A 21,824-nucleotide genomic window follows, 5' to 3' on the forward strand; every position below is an offset into this window, starting at 1 on the left:
TTTTTTTAAGAGAACTTTTTGCTGTAGGGCGCATGTACTTACCAGAGAGACAGAAAGAGAGATATCACCCCCTATGGGGGACGGCCATGCGGTAACCCCTTCTCCATTCTCATCTCAGAATTTTGGGCACACACTCACACATGCCCCGTGTGAGTTTAAAGCTGCCAGGTTTGGGACTTGAACCAGGGTTGACTACATGGGAGTCCAGCAACGTAGCCATTATGCCATCTGCAGGTCTCAGATTAAGAATAAGAGACTACCACAACTAGATCAGATCTTAGACGTTAGTGTAGCCCTCCTCGTTGCTCAGATGAATAAACAGTTGCAGGAAAACTATGATGATTCATCCAAGGTTACAGTCTGAGAACTGGGACTCGAACCACAGCTCAAATCTTGAATAATGTACTTCACACACTACCCTATGGCTACTTGCTTTCTGTACAAGGATCAAAATAGGATTCTTTGAGACAATCCCTTTAGAATATTTAAAAGAGAATTTCACTTGCGAAGTATTGATTAAAATAGAACTTTCCTAGAACGCACCAGTGGCATGAAGCCATGGTCGTGTTACATAACTGCTGAGTATATCCAGTTACTCAGGCAGGATCGAGACGACTTAAGCTATAGCACTAGGTCTACCCACTGGTGTAAGAATCCGTGCCTGGGGAGCTAATGGAATTGCAGGTGCTAACAGAAGTTCATTCCGGCAGGAATTGAAGCTTGTGGCAAGCTTTGCCTACAGCTCAGGAAAGCAGTGGGCCAAAAGGGAAGAGAAAGGAGTCCATAAGACAGAACGAGAAAGTCCAGTGTAGTCCAGCGATGGGGCAGGTGCACTTGCAAATCCAGACAGGATTTGCTCAAGCAGAATCTGTCCTCTAGTGACCAAGCCCCAGTCAGAAAACTCAGGCCCGGGGCAACGTTCCAATTCTGGGTGGGAGCCTGGCAAGAGAAAGGCGAGTCTGACTCCTAAGAAGAACATGGGGCTCTAGGCAAGCTGCCAGACAAGCACTTGGGAACAGAAGTGCCCACAGGGGACCTCGGGCTTGGGAATGAGGCAAGGTCCCAATTAGCAGAATCAGGGCACTGCCTCCAGTGACTGGTGGGGACTGTGACTCGGTGCTGAGCAGCCGAGAGCGAGGCTGGGCTGGATCACTACCCCTGCCATGTGTCCAGCGTGGCCTGGGAACTGGGCTGAGCCCCGGAGAGAACCTGATCCCTGCTGGGGACAGAGAAAGGGCAAGCCTGGGGCTGCGCTAAGCCGGCCTGCTGCACCTCCCTGTTAACGGTCCTTCCCAGCATCCGCTTCAGGAAGATTTGTGCTGGTTACCTCTTTCATCGATAAGTACCGTGCAGAAGTGGGGAGGCCCTTTAAGGAGATCTATTGATACTGTTTTGTGAGGCAAAAAGACAGAAATGAATGATTATGCAGTTCAGAACTTTTATTTATGTATTATACTTGTCTTTCAACGCCCTAAACAACTCGGTGATGAGAAAAGTTATTTGCTATTAGGAAAAAGAAAAATCGAGAACTAATGCATCTTTAGGGCTGACACCTTCCCCAGGTGGGGTGGCCTCTAAGGGGGCTCAGTGAGGTTTTTTTGTTCTCCCCAAATTACCTAGCAACTGTGCCAAAGCACTTCAAATGAACAATCTGACTAAAATGGGACTTGCCATGCAAATACAATCTCCAAATAAGCTCCCTGTCGTGACACTTCGCATGTGTCAGCCATGGGAACAGCACCCTCCTTCTCGCTCCGCTCAGGCTTTCTCCGGCACAAGAGTGCCTGGTCGCTGGCTGGCCGCATGTTCTGTTGGTTGCTCTGTTTCTGTAGATCTCGCCCTCCCTATAGGGAAGTGCCATGGGATAGCAGTCGTTCCTTACCAGTGATGTGCGTCAGTCACCCCAGAAGCTGTCCTAGACGCCATGTGGCCTGGTTACAGCCCAACCCTACCGAATCAAAATCAGAAGCAGAAACACAGAATCCACCTTTTGGTGAGTGAGTTATGTTGTGAGTATGCATTATGTTGTGTTTATATTATTTAAAACAAAAACAATTTTTTTAAAAAAGTGGATCAACAAGGGGGCCTTCAAAAAATTCATGAAAAAGGAATGTTATGAAAAGCAGTGCATGGATTTCAAGGGTTTTTTTGCACCAGGTCCCCTCATATGGTCATGGAAAGATGGCCATAATACATTAACTGCAGAGCGAAGTTATGGAACATTGTGTCTTACGTAATCTCACTTTTGCAAAAGCAGAAAATACCTGATGTATGACGTGATGTACTGGAGCGTATGTAACAAAGGAGGCTTTTGACTTGGGATTTTAGCCATCATTCACTGTTCTCCTCAGTCACTCATCCCCTAACCTGAATCACTGAGTTCCAGACTTAGAGTCAGGTGGCTTGTATCACGGACCTATTACTTCATAACTATGAAGGATTTGGCAAGTTGCTTAATTACTCATAGCTACAGTTTCATTTATGAAATAGGGTAATACTACTACTTTATTCTAGGTGATTGTTGTAAGGGGAAGAAAAATAATTTGTATATGTCCAGCTCCACATCAGACAAATTATAAGAATTTTTTGTGTGTAATTTTTTTTTTTTTTTGGAGAGGTTTTTGCTATAGGGCGTGTGCGCTCGCAAGAAAGAGACAGAAAGCGAGAAATCATCCCCCAGGGGGGATGGCCACGCCACAATTCCTTCTCCTCCATTCTCCCCTCGGGATCTTGGGCACGCACGCACACACGCCTGGCTGAGTTTTAAGCCACTGGGTCCGGGACTTGAACCATGGTTGACTACGTGGTAGTCCAGCGACATAGCCATTACCCTAACTGCTGGTCCCTTTTTTTGTGTAGTTTTTGCTATAGAGTGTCTGTGTTCGCTAGAGAGATAGATGGAGAAAAAGGGGGAGGGAGAGAGAAAATAAGTAAGCACTCCTCTGGGGGGATGACCACGCCACGATCCTTTTCCTCCATTCTCCTCTTGGGATTTAGGGCCTGGATGCACATGCATGCATGTTTTTCAATCCCCCAATCTGGGACTTGAACTACAGTTGGCCATGTAGGATTCAGTCACCTTAACCACAATGCCAACAGGCCTTAATGTTTTTAAGGGGAAAAAAAGAAGTAGTAGAAATTGAAGATAACTGTACCTAAAATATTTTTCTATCCTAGAAAAAAATAAGGGACCAGCAGTTAGTGCAATGGCTATGAACTCCCATGTAGTCGACTGTGGTTCAAGTCCCGGACCTGGTGGCTTAAACTCACACCAGGCACGTGTGCGTGCGTGCCCAAGATCCCAAGAGGAGAATGGAGAAGAAATTGCAGTGTGGCCATCACCCCTGGAGGGGGGGTGATTTCTTGCTTTCTGTCTGTCTGTCTCTGTCTTTCTGGTGAGTGCACATGCCCTATAGCAAAAACCTCTCCAAATAAATAAATAAACTGGAAAAAATAACAAAAAGGTTTTTGCTCATCTTTCTAAAAGCGGTATCCCTGTTTGTGTGTTTAGTCAACCTGGTTTACTGAATGGTCAAAGACTGTCTTAAAGAGCATCAGCCTACTGGGACAAGAGCATTCAGGGAAGGCCCAGCTTACCCAGAGACCTTCTACCCTGGCCCACCTGCCCAGCTCAGATGCTTGTGGCAAAAGCTGCATGGTATTTGGCAGACTGGAGAACCATCCAAATATTCAACTAGCTAGCCGAAACTCCTAGGGAAGGGTGACCAGGCTGATACTGCAAGAACTGATCAAGAGACTTATGTTGAGGAACTGAGGAAGCTCAGGCCCGTCATCTTCAACTCTCTGGCTGCTTATCATGGAAGATGAGACTGACACTGCTCTAGTGAGCCCAGGAGAGGACTAGGATGGGCAGGTGCAACTGTTGCCTATGGGCTCACAGGGAGTGCTCCCAAAACCTGGATGGCAGTGACAGTTACCATCACCGGCATGGCCGTGGTGGTTTCCTGGATCTGCCGCGATGTAGTTTATGCTTTGAATATGTGAAGTTTATTGTATTCCAGTTTTTCTTCAATAAAGCAGAAGGCCCAGCCGGTAGTGTACGCATCTGCAGTGTGGAAGCCAGCATGGGGTGAGGTCTCAAGTCAGTCTGCAACATGCCAGGCACGTGTGTGCCCAAGATTCTGACTTATGGGAGGGCTAGGACAAAGGGACCAGGGTGTGATGAGACCCTATTAAGTGTGCCTAGCTCTCTCTCTCAAGTAATTAAAATAATTTTTTAAAAAGTAGAAGAGTATGAGTCTCACTTTGGGCTCTAATTATTGTCTTGCCACTTATTGCCAGTGTGACCTAGAAATTCTTAATCTCTAATAAAACTCTTGGGGTCTGGGACCAGCAGATGGCGTAATGGCTATGTTGCTGGACTCCCACGCCATGATTTGAGTCCCAGACGCAGTGGCTTAAACTCACGCCAGGAGCATGTGCGTGCGTGCCCAAGATCCCGAGAGGAGAATGGAGGAGAAGGGATTGCGGCATGGCCATCCCCTCTGGGAGGTGATTTCTCACTTTCTGTGTCTCTGTCTTTCCAACAGGCGCACGCGCCCTATAGCAAAAATGTCTCCAAAAAAAAAAAAAAATACTCTTGGAGTCAACATAAAGTTAAGTGAGATGATACATATAAAATGTTTAATCAGAGTCAATGTGTGACAAACATTATTTTTATTACTGGGTACCTCATCTTCCATGAAGTTCTCAACATTGGAAGGGATAGTCTAATATGAGGGTGCTGGGTCTAAGAAGGGAGAATTGGGGCCCTGAGTTTCTGGGACCTTTGAAAGTAAGTTTCAGAGAGCACTGAAAAGATGGAAAGGGGGAATCACACTCAACCTCTGGCAGCTTCGCTGCTTCACTGGGGACACCCCAGCTGCTCAAATGAGAGAAAGTAAGAGCCAGATCATCTCGGCATTACCAGGAGCTGTAAAGACTGGCTGGCCCAACATGTAACCCACAAAGGAATGGAAAGTTCTCTGTTGAAAAAAAAAGTTTGTAATTTTTGCTTAAGTTAAAGAAAAATAAAAAAGATTGACCCTATGGCCCTATGCCCATCCAGCAGCCACACTGTCTATGAGGTGTTGCAGCCCTCCTGCTCCACCCCTTGACAGTGGCCCTGCAGAGGACTCCTTCCCCAGGTAGCACTCTTTACTGGCATCCGGCAGCCAGGAGCTTGCAGGCTAACCTGCATTAAGTGAGCAAGTATTTTGAAAGGGGAGGTGGGAAACGCATTCACTGTGAGATCTTGAACAGGTCACTTTACTGCTCTGGGCTCAGTCAATGAATATGCAAATACAACCAATACCATTTGCTCCACCCTTGTGATATCCTAAATCATTTAGTCCCTCTCAGCATAGAGGTAATCGCCCCATGAAGTACTCCATGAGACTGTCAGGAGCGTCCTGGGAAACAGTAGAGGTAAAATCAATAGGTACAGAATAGAATGCCTGAGTTCTCAGCTCACAAAACTGAAAGAAGAACGTTGAAAGACGAAGAGCTTTCTTTCTCATTTGTTCTCTCTTTTTTAGAGGTTTTTGCTATAGGGCGCATGTGCTCACCGGACAGACAGAGAGAGACAGAGAGAGAGACAGAAAGCAAGAAATCCCCCCCCGGGGGGATGGCCACGCCGCAATCCCTTCTCCTCCATTCTCCTCTCGGGATCTTGGGCACGCACGCACATGTGCCTGGCGTGAGTTTTAAGCCACCGGGTCCGGGATGCGAACCGCAGTCGACTACATGGGAGTCCAGCGACATAGCCATTACGCTAACTGCTGGTCCCTACATTTGTTCTCTTAATCTACTTATTTTACTGCTGCCCTAAATTCCAGTTCCCCTTACTGAAATTTAATACCTCAGTGATCACCCTTCATTTTGAATCTCCAAGGTTTTCTCTGCTCTGATCTTTGAACATCTATGATAGAGCAGAGGGTCTCCAGCTTATTCCTTCCCCAGCTCTGCATTCCAAGTGTCTGAGCACCCGCTGGCCTGCCTCCTTACTCAGCGCACTAAAGACACTAGGCCTGTATTTTGCCCTCGATAGTCTGTGACTGCTCCTGGGTATGCAGCCTGGAACCTCCTCTGCTAGGGCCTCCTAGCCCCTGGAATATGGTAGGCAACCCAAGAGCCTTATACCCCTTTATCTTTATTCCCACTCCATCACACACACATGCATGTGCACACACATGCACACATACTCACACACACATGCACACGCACATGCACATGCTATTTGGGCATGAGCCTGGTTGCCCTTCCCTAACGTCTAATGGTAACAGTTGCCTCACCACTCCTTTCCATATTTTTCACTTTGTCTATTCACTCTTCAGAAAATCTGTTACAAATTTCTTCAGTCCCTTTGGTCGAGGCCCTGTCCCTTTTCCCAGATATTACTCAGAAAGTCTAGTGCTATAGTTCACAATATTTTCAATTACTATGAAAATATTTGATAACTTACATTAAAAATTAAAAAAACATTCTGGAAGGCTATTTGTTAATACTTACTACATAGTAGACTATATTTATAATAATCACACCTAACATGAATGTTTGCCATGTACCAAGCACCGTAAGTTAAGTCAACCCATTTTCCATCCTCAGCTAGGTGACAGGTGCTTTTATTATCACCACTTGATTCCACTTCTAGAAATGGCTCCTAAGGGACTCATTTTGAGTGTATTCAAAATATATGTACACAAAAGTTTACCACAATGTTGCTCAAGCTGAGTATATCCATATGACAGAACATTACACAGCCATTAAATAACAAATTGTTTGGAAATATTTAAATCTGAAAATGAAATCAGATATTAAATGAGAAATACGATACGTTCGTGTTCATATGCAATAGGAGCACAATATTATTTATGGACCAAGAGGAAAATAGAGAAGAAATACAGCAAATCCTGACAGTGAATATCTGAGTAAAAGAATCCCTTCCTTTAGTCAAGTGTCCGTGTCATTATTCACAGTACACATGCTTTCATGTTGTCATCAGAAAACTGGGTATATTAAAAATATTTTGCTATAAATATTTTTAAAATTCTATTTAGCCTCTCCTATAGCCCCAATGTCTTGCTTGCCCTTAGGATGCGCTTCATAAGTTCTTTGATTGAGTCCATGAGCTACAAATCATTATTTTCAAAGATGAGAAGTCAGAAATGAAATGTTTAATCCAAATATGCAGAAAATATCCAAACGAAAAAATTTGTGGGCCTCATGTGGAGGCAGGAAATGAATCCTCATTACAATCCCACCAAACCTTCTGAACTGCCCTGAGAAGGAAGAGTGTAGCTACCTTACCTGCACAGACCTTCTTTTTTCTACTAAGACTTTTTTTTTCTTCTAGGATTTTCCATTTCAGCAATGCTCTTGCTTCCTTGCCTTCCCACCAGCCTCCGTCTCTCCCAAGGCCAAGTGGTCTCTGAAATCTACCCAGGAACTCCTCCAAACAGACTCCTCTTCATCTGATCTTGTGAGTCAGGGTGGAGCTGCCCATCTAAGGTCCGGGGTTCAGGGCCGAGCCCTCAGAAAGCAGGCCCTAACGCATACCACTTTGCTTCAATTCCTGAGAGCTTCCCAAACAATGGTTTCCAGGAGAAAAGTTCTTCATTTTCTAGTATTAAAAAAAAGAAGAAGAAGAAGAAAGTGAACACAAAAAGAAAACACATTCTTTTATCCTATTGCAGATTATAATAGACATTTCTCTTCCGTTTGCCATTATTTCCGGGCGTATTGAAAGAAGCATGATTTGTAGTCACCTCAAATTCAGGCTGTGGCCAGGCTTTTTAACGGCCTGGGAGAGCTTGCTGGGTTGTGAAGGTCGCTCGTCAGCAACACAGGACTAACAACTTCGGGAGACTGTAGAAAGAATAGAAAGTTACAGAAGTGTGTTCATATGTGTGCATGAATCTGGCACCCAGGTCTTTGTTTCTTTTTTAAAAAATAATTACTTATTTAATTAATTTATTCATTCTTTTTTTTTTCAATTTGACCAGAGTGAGACACACACAGAGAGAGACAGAGAGAGAGACAGAGAGAGAGAGGGAAAGTAAGAAAGCAAGCCACCAGGTCCAGGAATTGAATCTTGGTTGACCATGTGGGAGAGTCCAGCACCTTAACCACCACACCACCTGTTGGTCCCCCAGGTCTTTGTTTCTAATACTATTCTCCTAAAGAAAGAATTGAGACCAGCGGTTGGCGTAATGGCTGTGTCGCTGGACTCCCACATGGTTGACCGCAGTTTGCGCCCCGGACCCAGTGGCTTAAAACTCACGCCGGGCACATGTGCGTGCATGCCCAAGATCCCGAGAGGAGAATGGAGGAGGAGGGATTGCGGCATGGTCATCCCCCTTGGGGGGGTGATTTCTCGCTTTCTGTCTCTCTGTCTCTCTGTCTATCTGGCGAGTGCACATGCCCTATAGCAAAAACCTCTCCAAAAAAAAAAAAAGAAGGAATTAAGGCTCCTTGGAAAAATGGCTCACTCTAAGACCAGAGAAAGCAAATATGCAAGACAAACCTGAAGTGTCTTCTAGTACCAGAAAGTAGTAAGGTACTAAATAAATAAATAAAGTTAATAGGGATATGTCAAATAAATAAAGTTAATAGAGATATGTCAGATGGGTACAGGAGCAGCTGAAAGAGCCCAATGGCCAAAGTAGGAACGATTTGAGCAACAAAATTTAAAACATAGTATTGGATCATAACCCAAAGTATAAAATAAATATTCACGAATCTACACTGATATAAATAAATTGTAGGAGAAATAAATTGGGGAGATCAGCCAGATCTCCCACACGGGAGAATCCAAATAATTTATTTAGGTATTGCCCCTCAAAAAGGGTTACATAATCCTCACTCCTCGAGTGTGGGCTGTGAGAGCACATTACAGAAGGGTGGAGGATGGGGGGCACTTTGCAGTGGGCAAACTAGACCAAATCTCCTCCAGCAGTGTGATCTAGGCCAATGAGAGTGGCTAGTCATGTTGAGAGTATGCATTCTTTTTTTAAAAAAAATTATTTTATTTAGTGTTAGTGATTTATCGATTTATTTTTATTTAACCAGAGAGGGAGAGAGAGAGAAAGCAAGCTGCCAGGTTCGGGACTCAAACCACAGTCAGTCATGTGGAAGTCCAGTGTGCTCAACCACCATGTCAGTCCCAGAAAGTATGCATTCTTAATATATGAGATGAGAATGTCACGTTACCTTTGTGATCATCCCCCTAACGCTCCATAATTCCAGTCTAAGCATGACAAATATATTAGGAAAAAATTTAAGAAATCCCCTACAATGTACAATCCCCAAACAAGTATTTCATAAAACTGTTCAAAATCATCGAAGAGAAGGAAAGTTCGAGAAATTGTCACAGCCAAGAAGAGCTTAGGGATCCTGACAGCCCGATGCAATGTGAGATCCTGAATGAGCTCAGATAAACAACGTTACTTCTAACTAAGCATGTCTAAATAGACCAGGAACTTTAGTTAACAACACTAGAGCAATGTTAGCTTATTAATGATGATCAATATGCCATACTAACATAATATGGAGGAAATTAAGTTTGGGGTATGTAAGAGCTCTCTGTACTATCTTCATGATTTTGCTATAAATCTAAAACTATTCTAAAACAAAAGCTTACTTTAAAAAACTACACATAAAAATATGCTTCATAAACCACGGAACATGCATTATGATCATTGTTTCCTTGTTCACTCTGTTTTGAAATATAATTATTTTTAGACTCTTTTTCTACAGTTAGGAAAAATAGTGTATTTCTTATTTAGCATATGACTATTTTATTTCGTATTAATTACAAATGATAGTGTTCTAGCAAGATCGCAATGCTTTCTCATTGAATTTTTTAAATGTTATTTTGACAAGAAAGGGAAACTATTAAGGTCTCAGTGAAGAAAACAGTAGGACAAGGAGTGGAATTACAGGCCTAAAACTGCCTGGTCTTCACCTTTCTCATTGTTCTCATACAACGCAACCTCTTTGCGCCTGTTACTCCCCAGGGAAGCAAGGAGGCAGTATTTCAAACGTGAAATTCGGGACCAGCAGTTAGCGTAATGGCTATGTCGCTGGACTCCCATGTAGTCGACCGCGGTTCGAGTCCCAGACCCAGTGGCTTAAAACTCACGCCGGGGGTGTGTGCGTGCGTGCCCAAGATCCCGAGAGGAGAATGGAGGAGAAGGGATTGCGGTGTGGCCATCCCTCCTGGAGAGTGATTTCTCGCTTTCTGTCTCTCTGTCTCTGTCTGTCTGGCGAGCGCATGCGCCCTATAGCAAAACAAACAAACAAAAGAACGCTTCAAATGAAAAAAAAAGACATTCATTCCTTTAAAAAAAAAAAAACAACGTGAAATTCACAGGCTTTGAATCCTCGCAGACCAGCACTTGCATCCGCGTTCTCTACCGCTTAGCAATCGTTTGACGGAAAGAAATGATTTATCTCTGTAAGCTTCAAGCTCTTCACATGGGACCAGAGGGTGATAATCCTGCCCCTCAATATCCTTGCTAATATTAAATGAGATAGTGTATATTGAACGCTTAGTACAGCTACTGCCATCCAAAACCTCTCAAAACTTGGTAGTTACTATCATTCTGGGAGTATAAAATATGACCATACGTGGTTGAAAATCAAAGTACAAATATCCATGAGTCTCTAGGACATAAAAAATTGAATCAATCAATAAATTAGAGGCTGATCCCATAGCACAGCAGTGACGCCCTGGACAGAGGGAACAAGATTCCTGGAATCAGGCCCCGGTGGCAACAGGAGCAAGGTGCATGTGCCCAGGATCTGACAGGACAGAGAAATGCAGGGAAAGGACTGCGGTGTGACCAGGCTCTGTAGGAGGGTGCTTCCTTTCTCCCCCTCCACGTGCACACATGAGGCCTCTCGCATAGATAAATAAACTGGGAGAATAGGTAAATTTCCTTTGCATGGAAGGAAGAATTCCAGATCATTTGTGGGGCAGTACCCGGTCAAGGAGGGTTACGTAACATCCCATCCTCAGATATGGGCTGTGCATAGTGACTTCCTTCCAAGGAACCTGGTAGTACGGGGGCAGGAGTACTTTATGGTGGTCAGGGTCAGCTTCAAAGTCGATATGCCCTGCCAGTAGTATGACGTAATAAGAACGGCACTTAACCTCTTGCAGTCTTCCTCCCTAAACCCACAACCCTGCCTAACCATGAGGACAACATTAGACAAACCCACGCCGAAGGACATTCTATTACAGAATATGCCAGGCCAGAATCTCTACACTCAGCCAAGGTCAGAAAAAAACAAAAAAATCTGAGAAATGGCATGGTGTGGAGGAGCTGAATGAGGCAGTTAATTATAACATGCTATCGTAGATGAGATTCTGGGACATAAAATGGATATTAAGTAAAAACTAAGAATATCTGAACAAATCATGGATTTTGGTTAGCACAAATGTATCCGTTCATTACTCCTGATAAATCTGCCACAATGATGTAAAATATAGGACCAGCAGTTAGTGTAATAGTTATGTCGCTGGACTCCCATGTAGTCGACCGCGGTTCAAGTCCCAGACCCGGTGGCTTAAACTCACGCCAGGTGTGTGTGTGTGTGTGTGTGCCCAAGATCCTGAGAGGAGAATGAAGGAGAAGGGACTGCGGTGCCTGAGGTCTTTCTGTCTCTCTGTCTGTCTCTGTCCTTCCGGCAAGCACACGCACCCTATAGCAAAAACCTCTCAAAAAAATGTAAAATATTAACTATAAAAGTAACCAGGCTCAAATACATGGGGATTCTCTGTACTACATAATTTTTCTAGAAAACTAAAATTATTCTAAGATAAAAAGTTCACTTTTGAAAAATAGTGTGACTCCCATGTGTTTGGTAGAGTAATTGGGAACTCCCTATTCCAAATTTACAGCAGCACTGTCTTTATCGACTTGGAAAATAATTGAAGACACCTTAATGGCAATGTCAGCATTTCAATCTAGATTGACGGTATGTATATAAACTGATTTCGGTTTCAAAAAAAAAAAGTATCGGTTTAGTGAGACAACTCTGCCTCCTGGTGGTTTAATACTCGATATACAGTTACTGCAAAGGATAGTCAGACGCTCTGGTCACTTATTTATTTATTTATTTATTTATTTGCTGGAGGGCACGTGCACTCGGCAGAGGAAAAAGGGAGAGAGAAAGATAGACAGGAAGACTGAGAAAGCACTCCCAGAAGGGGATGGCCGCACAGCAACCCCTTCTCCTCTGTTCTCTCAGCTTTGGGGCATGCGTGCACATGCTCCTGGCACGTCTGACAAGCAACCAGGAATCGAAACTCAGGTCCCCTTAACCCGCACACCACTGAGGACCCATTTTTGATACTTTGTAAGAATTGAGATCTACTCAGAGCATCTGATCTGTTGGGACTATACCCCAGTTTGTTCGAGTACAGAAATGTGCCCTCCTAGGTGGCATTTGAAGAATCTGGCGCATGCATGTGTGTGTGTGGGGGAGTGCTGGCCAGTGGGAACGCCATGCTGGGGGGGGGGCAGTTTGCTGTGAGAAGGAGAAGCCTTAAAAGAGGTACAAGTCGTGGGAACCAGCAGTTAGCGTAATGGCTATGTCGCTGGACTCCCATGTAGTCGACCACGGTTCGCGTCCCGGACCCGGTGGCTTAAAACTCATGCCGGGCATGTGTGCGTGCGTGCCCAAGATCCTGAGAGGAGAATGGAGGCGAAGGGATTGCAGCGTGACCATCCCCCCCGGGGGGTGATTTCTCACTTTCTGTCTGTCTCTCTCTGTCTTTCTGAGCCCACGCGCCCTATAGCAAAAACCTCTCAAAAAAAAAAAAAAAGAATGTAAATTAAAAATGTTATATTTTTACAATATGTTATAATTTGGAAATCAGAAACAAAGTATATGTTTAATAATCAGGGAATTATGGAAGGAAGGCAGGAAGAGAGAAAAGGAAGGAGGGAAGGGTAGAAGGACGAAGGATAGAGGGAAGTAAGAAAGGGGGGAGGGAGGGAGAGGAGGAAGGAACACTGTCAGTATAATTGACATTTATGTAATCAATAAAGGCGTGTCCAAGAATGACACGGCTAAGATGTTCATGGTATTGGGCCAGCCTCATAGCTTAGTAGATCTCACAGGGACCCCTAGAGTTCTAATCCCAGCCACAGTGGCTTGAAAAACGCAGCAGACATGTGTGCATACGTGCGTGCCTTCTATTCTCCAGGACGGAGAGCAGAAAAGAACGAATTACAGTGTGACCACGCCCCATGGAGGGGAGCGCTGTTCCTCTCTCTACCTCTGTTTCTGTCATTGTCTGGTGAGTGCACGTAGCCTTTAACAAATACATTTTAAAAAAAGAAAAGTGTTGACAATGGGGCCAGCAGGTGGCATGGTGGTTAAGGCGCTGGACACCTACATGGACAACCGCAGATGGAGTCCCTCTAGCCCAGCAGCTTGAAATTCATGCCAGGCACGGGTGTGCATATGCCCAAAATCCCAGGAGAAGAATAAAAGAGAAGGGGTTGCAGCATAGCCAGCCCTCTAAGGGGTGATTTCTGGCTTTCTGTTTCACCGTCTCTGTCTCTCCTGCAAGCACTCTCTTTTCTTTCTTTCTTTTTTATTTATTTATTTTGAGAGGTTTTTGCTATAGGGCACATGTGTTCACCAGAAAGACAGAGAGAGACAGAGAGATAGAAAGTGAGAAATCACCCCTCAGGGGGGATGGCCACACCGCAATCCCTTCTCCTCCATTCTCCTCTCTGGATCTTGGGCATGCACACACACACACACACACACCCAGCGTGAGGTTGAGCCACTGGGTCTGGGACTCAAACCACGGTCGACTACATGGGAGTCCAGCAACATAGCCATTATGCTAACTGCTGGTCCTGAAAAAGTCTATTGTTCATAAAAGTTTGCTCTTTTTCTTTTACTTTGCCAGAGGGTACGTGTGCTCCCCAGAGAGACAGAGATAGTGAGAGAGGGGGAAAGTACCCCCCAGTAAGGCATGCTCATGCCACAATCCCTTCTCCACCTCCCCATCCTGTTGGGGTTTGGGGCACACACACATGTGCACGGTAGACCATGGTTTGAGTCCCGGATCTGGTAGCTTAAAATTCACACCAGGTACACGTGCATCCATGCCCAAACACCCGAGAGGAGAATTGGAGGAGAAAGGATTGCGGCATGACTATCCCCTTGTGGGGTGACTTCTCCTTTCAGTCTCTCTGTCTCTCTGGTGAGTTCAAGCTCCCTATAGCCCTATGTGTATAAATAGATAGATAGATAGATAGGTATAGATTTGTGTGTGTGTGTGTGTGTGTGTGTGTGTGTATCGATCTATACATAAAACAAAGTAACCCTTGTTCTAGAATAACAGAGAAAAATGGTAAAGGCCTGTGAAAAAATATTGAATAAAAGAGCAAGATATCTATAATAGGTTAAGGGGTAGAAAAATTCCCAGCGTATAAATGAGTATTCACTGATCATAGTAATTACAATAGTCATTATAATCGAAAGATTCTCTCTATGCATTTATTTATTTAGGAATGAGAAACTTGTTGAGACAATAAGTCAGCATCTTTAGAACAATTAAAGAAATTTGGCCTCCAAAGAGAGATCAGAAAGCAATAGAGATAATAAATAAATTTTTCAAGTTTTATAATGCAAGAGTAAATTTAAAAAACTATTAGAAAGCGTGAAAAAGACAAAAGTGTCATCGAATAAAATGAAAATTGTAGCATGAAACAGATTTCAGAAAGAAAAAAAACCCAAACATATAAGCATGATTTTTTTTTAACTCAAAGAAAGAAGATGATAGATATGAAAGACAAATAGAGGTACAACTTTAAAATGACAACTATTCCTAGACATGGCTAGACAAATTGATCATTTCCCTTCTCTCTCCACCCAACAGTTCCATGTTCCATACTAGAGAAAAATCAGTTAAAATAATTTAATCGAAGCTGGGTAGAACACAGAATAATCTCCACTCCCACCAAAGAAGTCCAGATGCTAATCCCCTGAATTTATGAATATGGCAAAGGAGAAATTAAGTTGCTGATTAGTTAACATTAAAAGTGGGAATTATCCTTGATTATCTGGATCTAATCACAGGGGTAATTACAGGTGGAAGACAGAGACAGAAGAATTAGTGTTAGTGTGATGCATCGTTAGGAAGACTTGACCAGTCATTGCTGGCTTGGAAGGCAGAAATGAGCCAGAAGCAAAGGCATGTGGGCAGCTTCTAGAATATGGAAGAGACACAAACAAATAAACAAACAACGGGGTTCTTTCCTAGAGTCCTCAGAAAAGATCTAGGACTTTGCTTTTAGTTCAGTGGGACCCATTTCTTATTTCTGATTTTGACACTGTAAGATGGTAATTCATTTTGTTTTAAGGAGCTAAGTTTGGGGTAATTTGTTACAGCAGCAATAGCAAACGACTACAAGCTGAATCAATTCTGCATGTGTGGCTTTTGTGCCTTGTCTTTCAAACCTGTCTTCTATTCCTGGCCCTTAAACTAACAGGACTGCCTTTTGTTGGATGCATTTTATTTTTCCTTTAGATGCCTCTCTGTACTTTTAATAAGAAATATATTAAACACCTTGAAATTTTTGAAATGAAAACCGTTAAACATATACAAAGTGAACAGAAAAATACAATGAGGTCTCATGTAACTACCACTCAGCTTCCTCAACTATCAGTATTTTGTCATCCTTGTTTCACCTAACCTTCACTCATTTCTTACTCTCAATTATTTTCTTTCTTTTTTTTTTTTTTTTTTTTTTTTTTTTTTTTTTGAGAGAGGTTTTCGCTATAGGGTGCGTGCGCTCTCCAGAGAGAGAGAGACAGAGACAGAAAGTGAGAAATCACCCCCCCCAGGGGGGATGGTCACGCTGCAATCCCTTCTCCTCCATTCTCCTCTTGGGATCTTGGGCACGCACACACACGCGCCCAGCATGAGTTTTAAGCCACCGGGTCCGGGACGTGAACTATGGTCAACTATGTGGGAGTCCAGCAACATAACCATTACGCTAGCTGCTGGTTCCCTCTCCTCAATTATTTTCAATAGATTATTTATATGAAATATACATATACAATTCCAAAATTTGAAATGTACAAATCTTGGCTGCACGTTTTGGTCGATGGATACGCCCAAGTAATTCATACTCATTTAATGTTATGGTACATTTCCATTTCCCTAGAAAGTTTCTCACTGTTCCTCTTCATTCTTTATTTGAATTTTCCTGTCCTAGGTCATCAGATAAATGGAATCATATAGCACATCCTCTTTTGAGTTCTCTGTGTGTTGGAGTCATTCATGATGTCGCACCTACTAGTAATTACATATTTTTTGTTATTGAATAGTATTACGTTGTATAACTTGTTTTTTCAGGTTTTTTAAAATGAACATGTGGTTTATTTGGGGGGGGGGCTACTGTGAACAAAATTGCTATGAACATTGTATACAAGACTTTCTGAAGGTATGTTTTTATTTGTCCTAGAAATTTTCCTAAGAACAAAATTGCTGGACCAAAGAGGAGCTGTATGTTTATAAGAAACTGCTAAATATTTTCAAAGTGGTATATCGTTTCACATTCCCCCTTGCAGTGCCTAAGAGTTCTGGTTTCTCCACATCCTCGCCAAAATGAGTTTTGTCCATCTTTTTAATTTTAGCAGTTTTATTGGAGATACAGTAGTGTCTGATTGTGGTTTTAATTTCCATTTCCCTGATGAGTAATAACACTGAGCACTTTGGTCATTGATAAATCTTCCTCTGTGCAATGTCTGAAGGTTTTATTCCCATTTTAAAATAGATTACTATTGAATTTTAAGAATCGCCTATGTATCCTGCACATGTTCTTTGCCAGAAATACATAGTAAAAATATTTTCTCCCAATTTGAAATTTGCCTATTCATTTTCTCAGCGGTGTTATTTGATGAACAGAAATATTTTAGTTCGGGGAAGTCTGTTCTAGAGTGTTCTACTGCTAATAACAAAAATATCTGCGAGTAGGTCATTTGAGAGAATAGAGCGTTTTTGGTTTCTTTGTTTTTTGTTTTTACCATTTTGAAGACTGAATCGTCAAAGAGCGTAGGTCCAGCATCTGGGGAGGGTCTTCTTGCTGTACCATGACGTGGCTGAAGGCAGGCGAGCATGTGGGGTATGCTCATGTGTTTCTGTCTCACTCCCTTCTCCTGGAAAATCCACCAACTCTCAGGTGAGTCTGCACCTGATCATACACAATCCTAGTTACACTGATAGCACCCTCTCTTAAAACCTTCATGATACAGCTTAATTCCAACACATGAACTTTAGGGGACACATTTCAACCATCACAAAGTCCAATTCGTGAATTTTTTTTTTTTTTTGAGAGGTTTTTGCTATAGGGCGCATGCGCTTGCCAGAAAGACAGAGACAGACAGAAAGCGAGAAATCACCCCCCCCCAGGGGGGATGGTCATGCCGCAATCCCTGCTCCTCCATTCTCCTCTCCTGATCTTGGACATGCATGCACACGCACCTGGCATGACTTTTAAGCCACGGGGTCCGGGACTCAAACCGCAGTCAGCTATGTGGGAGTCCAGTGACATAGCCATTACACTAACTGCTGGTCCCCAGTTCATGAATTTTTAACTTTTATGGTATTATTTTCTGTGACCTAAGAAATCTTTGGGTAGTCCCATATTGCAAAGATATTCTTGTGCATCTCCTTCACCAAGTATTCTAGTTTTTATTTTCACTTTTTTTTTTGGAGAGGTTTTTGCTATAGGGCGCGTGCACTTGCCAGCCAGACAGAGAGAGACATAGAGACAGAAAGCGAGAAATCACCCCCCAGGGGGATGGTCATACCACAATCCCTTCTCCTCCATTCTCCTCTTGGGATCTTGGGCACGCACGCACACGCGCCCGGCATGAGTTCTAAGCCACCAGGTCCGGGACGCGAACCGTGGTCGACTACGTGGGAGTACAGCAACATAGCCATTATGCTAACTGCTGGTTCCCTATTTTCACTCTTAAGGTTATGTCCCAGCTTAAAAATTTTTGTGTGTGCATACTAATTTTTGTGTATGATTTAAATTTATCATAAATTTAGTGTGCGGTATTTTACAGTGCATTTCTTGCATACCGTTGTTCCAACACCATTCATTAAAAAGTTTCCTTTTTGTGTTGAGTTGGTTTCAATAAAATCAGTTGGATGTAGAAATGGAGATCTATTTCTGAACCCTGTATTCCTGTCTGCTTATACGTTTCTCCTTATGCTAACACCTTGCTGTCTTGATTACAGTTGTTTTACAGTAACCCTTGAGATCACTACAAACGTTCTAGCTTTGCGGGGGTTTTGTTGTTATTTTAGTCTGCTTGCTTTTTTTACTTTTAGCTTTTAGTTTTTGCTATAGAATGTTTGTGCTCACAAGAGAGAGATGGAGAGAGAGAAAAGGAAAGTGGGAAATCACTCTCCAGGGTATGGACACACTGCAGTCTCTTCATCCACCTCTCAGGATTTGGAGCAATCACGCATATGTATCTGGCGTGTTTTTCAAGCCATCAAGTCCAGGAATCAAATCAAGCAGTTGGCCATGTGGAACCCAATTGCTTTAACCATTATACCATCTGGCTGGCCCAGTTGCTTGCATTTTTATATAAATGTTAGAATATATTTTTACTTTATTTAATATATGCCTGATGAGATTATATGGAAGTGAACTACTACATAGACCAAATTGGGGAAAATGGATTTTTTAGCAATATTGAGTCTTCTAGTCCATGAATACACGTCTCTCCTTAACCAGACTATGCTTGGCAGAAAGTAGGGACATTTTACTCTTTTTCCCCCCTAATATCCCAGACCATGGTTCATAGGCAGTGACTTAGAAATGTTGTTGATGAGGATTATAATATGCTTTTTTGAGGACTGGGAGAATTTGATACTTATAATGGTGCAACACCGTATGGCTTCGTTATCTATTTCCTTCTCTAGGAAACCACAGAGGAAGAATGCAACAGCAAGAAACTTGGAGCTCTCCCAGGAAGAACTTCGCACTTTTTTTTTTTTTTTGAGAGATTTTCACTGTAGGGCACGTGCGCTCGCCAGACAGACAGAGAGAGACATAGAGACAGAAAGCGAGAAATCACCCCCCAGGGGGGATGGTCACGCCGCAATCCCTTCTCCTCCATTCTCCTCTCGGGATCCTGGGCACGCACGCACACGCGCCCAGCGTGAGTTTTAAGCCACCGGGTCCGGGACACGAACCGCGGTCGACTACGTGGGAGTCCAGCGACATAGTCATTACGCTAACTGCTGGCTCCCAAACACTTTATTTTTTTACAGTGATTTTTGCTATAGGGCACGTGCACTTGCCAGAGAGACAGAAAGTGACAAACCACCCCCAGGGTGGAAGGCCATGCCACAATCCCTTCACCTCCATCCTCCTCTCAGGATTTTGGGCATGTACGTACACGCACCTGGTGTTTTAAGCCACAGGGTCTGGGAATACAGTCAAATTAATGGGATTCCAGCAATGTAATCATGACACCATCTGCTGGTCCCTGCAAACAATTTTATTACGAGAATTTAAATATAGAATTTATGAAAGCAAATACAAATATTTTGGTTTCTGTTAACACCTCCCACTATCCCCTTTCTGATGATTCCTGATTCATTATTCATTGGATAATTCTGAAAAGAGTCACTTTTCGTGTTTTGACTGTTTTAACTGGTAGATTGTTCAATTTCTAGCTAAGTCTGAGAATTTAGTTTAAAATAGTAAAAATTATTTCATAACTTATGAACCATATGTTTTAACATCTTTTTTTTTAACGTTTTTCTTTTTTTTTGAGAGGTTTTCGCTATAGGGCGCGTGCGCTCGCCAGAGAGAGAGAAACAGAGAGACAGAAAGCGAGAAATCACCCCCCAGGGGGGGATGGTCACGCCGCAATCCCTTCTCCTCCATTCTCCTCTTGGGATCTTGGGCACGCACACACACGCTCCCGGCGTGAGTTTTAAGCCACCGGGTCCGGGACGCGAACTGCGGTCGACTATGTGGGAGTCCAGCGATATAGCCATTATGCTAACTGCTGGTTCCCTAACTTCTTTTTTTTGAGAGGTTTTTGTTATACGGCGCGTGCATTCGCCAGAGAGAGAGAGCTAGAGAGACAGAAAGCGAGAAATCACCCCCCAGGGGGGATGGCCATGCCACATTCCATTCTCCTCTCAGGATCTTGGGCACACAAACACACGTGCCCGATGTGAATTTAAGCCACCGGGTCCAGGACTCGAACCACAGTTGATTACATGGGAGTCCAGCGACATAGCCATTATGCCAACTACTGGTCCTATTAACATCTTTTTTTAAGTAAATAATACACATGTTAAATTCAGATTATTAAAAGGTTTACAATAAAAGTAAGTCTCCCTCCCACTCATGACCTGCCATCCTCAATTCTTCCCTGACCCTTCCCTTTACTGGGATCATCAATTCCAGTATTTGCCTGGATCAGGCTGTACATGACTGAGAACTGCAGGTGTGTTCATCGTGCCTGCCACATTAAACTGTATTTTTTGAAAACATCACATAATTTACTTGCACAATTGTGTTTTTCTATGTTCCTTATTGTTTTAGAAACATCTGACCCTCTCAGACTTCAATTTTCTCACTTTTGATATAAATAGTGGTTCCTTTCCCTCCTCATTTCACTAAGAAAAATAAAAGCACAAAGCTCCATGATAAATAGCAACTGATGTGCTCAGGACTTTATGAAGGAGTATGAACTACTGGAAAGAACCTGGACGTCTGAAGGATAGACCCACTCCTTGTTTCCTGGTTCCAAGAATTTTTTTTACAAATAAGAATTGAGAGTTGATGCTGTTGGATCATCTGATAGTTTCTGAGGTCAGCTTTTTTCTCTGCTTGTTATGTGAAATTTCTTGGTTTTTAAATGCTGGCAACAACTCTGATATTATTTTTAAAACACTGGTTAGACCAACACTGTATAAGCCAAACAAAACAGTTTTGTGGGCTGAATTTGGACCAATGATGACAGTTTTACTACAAAAGAGTCTTTTTTTTTTTTAATCTCCATATGATACAATGTCGTGGATATTGTTCTCTATTAGATAGTAGGACACAGAGATCTAACTCATAGGTTTTCATGGCTATTAGTGTAATTTCTTTAACCACTTTCTAATTATGGACATTCATGTCGATTCCAATTTCATACAAGGCAGAAATAAACATCACCATGAACATTCTGCACATGTGAGGATGGTACCGTAGGCTAAATGACTAGAAATGGAATTTTCATAACAAGGCTTTGTAAAATACAAAGACAACCTAAAATGAAAGGGGTTGTTATTTGATTTCTTTTATGTTTTTCCCTAAAATAATTAGGAAGTAACAGTAACAAAGAAATGTTTGTCCTGCAATCCTAGAAAGAGCTATAGTAGGCACAGATTGGTTCGGTAAGTTTCTATCTGCCATTGAAACAGTCACAATAAATATAATAAATTCCCAAAGTTATGCACACGGAAAGTTTATCGTCAATGACTCAGTCTATACTTGGTGTTGTGCATGAACTGATACAGACTTAATGATTCTTACAACTAAGAGAAAAAAATTGTTTATGCTTTTGGATGACGTGATGCCACTGAAGCTAAGAATGGGCACAAGACCCTTTGATTTTAGTTCAGGCTATGCCGCTAATCGGCTTCACAACCCTACACAAAAAGCATCCCTTTTTATGGGCCTCACTTTCTTCATAAAACATAAAATGATCAAGGTGGAAGAGGAAAAAGTATTTAAAGCCATGGAACCAGTTTAGACAACCTA

The 21,824-nt window shown here is 42.8% G+C and overlaps 1 long non-coding RNA gene across 1 annotated transcript in view; it reads right to left on the minus strand.

The window, feature by feature from the left end:
- The window catches only part of LOC114005002 (uncharacterized), a 31,211-nt gene that overhangs the window by 6,613 nt on the left and 2,774 nt on the right, over positions 1-21,824 (minus strand). The window contains exons 2-3 of the long non-coding RNA XR_003546942.1: positions 7,767-7,866; positions 7,309-7,621 (exon numbers count right to left, since the gene is read on the minus strand). This is a non-coding gene — a long non-coding RNA (uncharacterized LOC114005002). The remainder of the gene's footprint in view (positions 1-7,308; positions 7,622-7,766; positions 7,867-21,824) is intronic.

The sequence above is a fragment of the Tupaia chinensis genome, unplaced genomic scaffold, assembly GCF_000334495.1.
Source record: "Tupaia chinensis unplaced genomic scaffold, TupChi_1.0 Scaffold141231_1, whole genome shotgun sequence".
Taxonomy (NCBI): domain Eukaryota; kingdom Metazoa; phylum Chordata; class Mammalia; order Scandentia; family Tupaiidae; genus Tupaia; species Tupaia belangeri.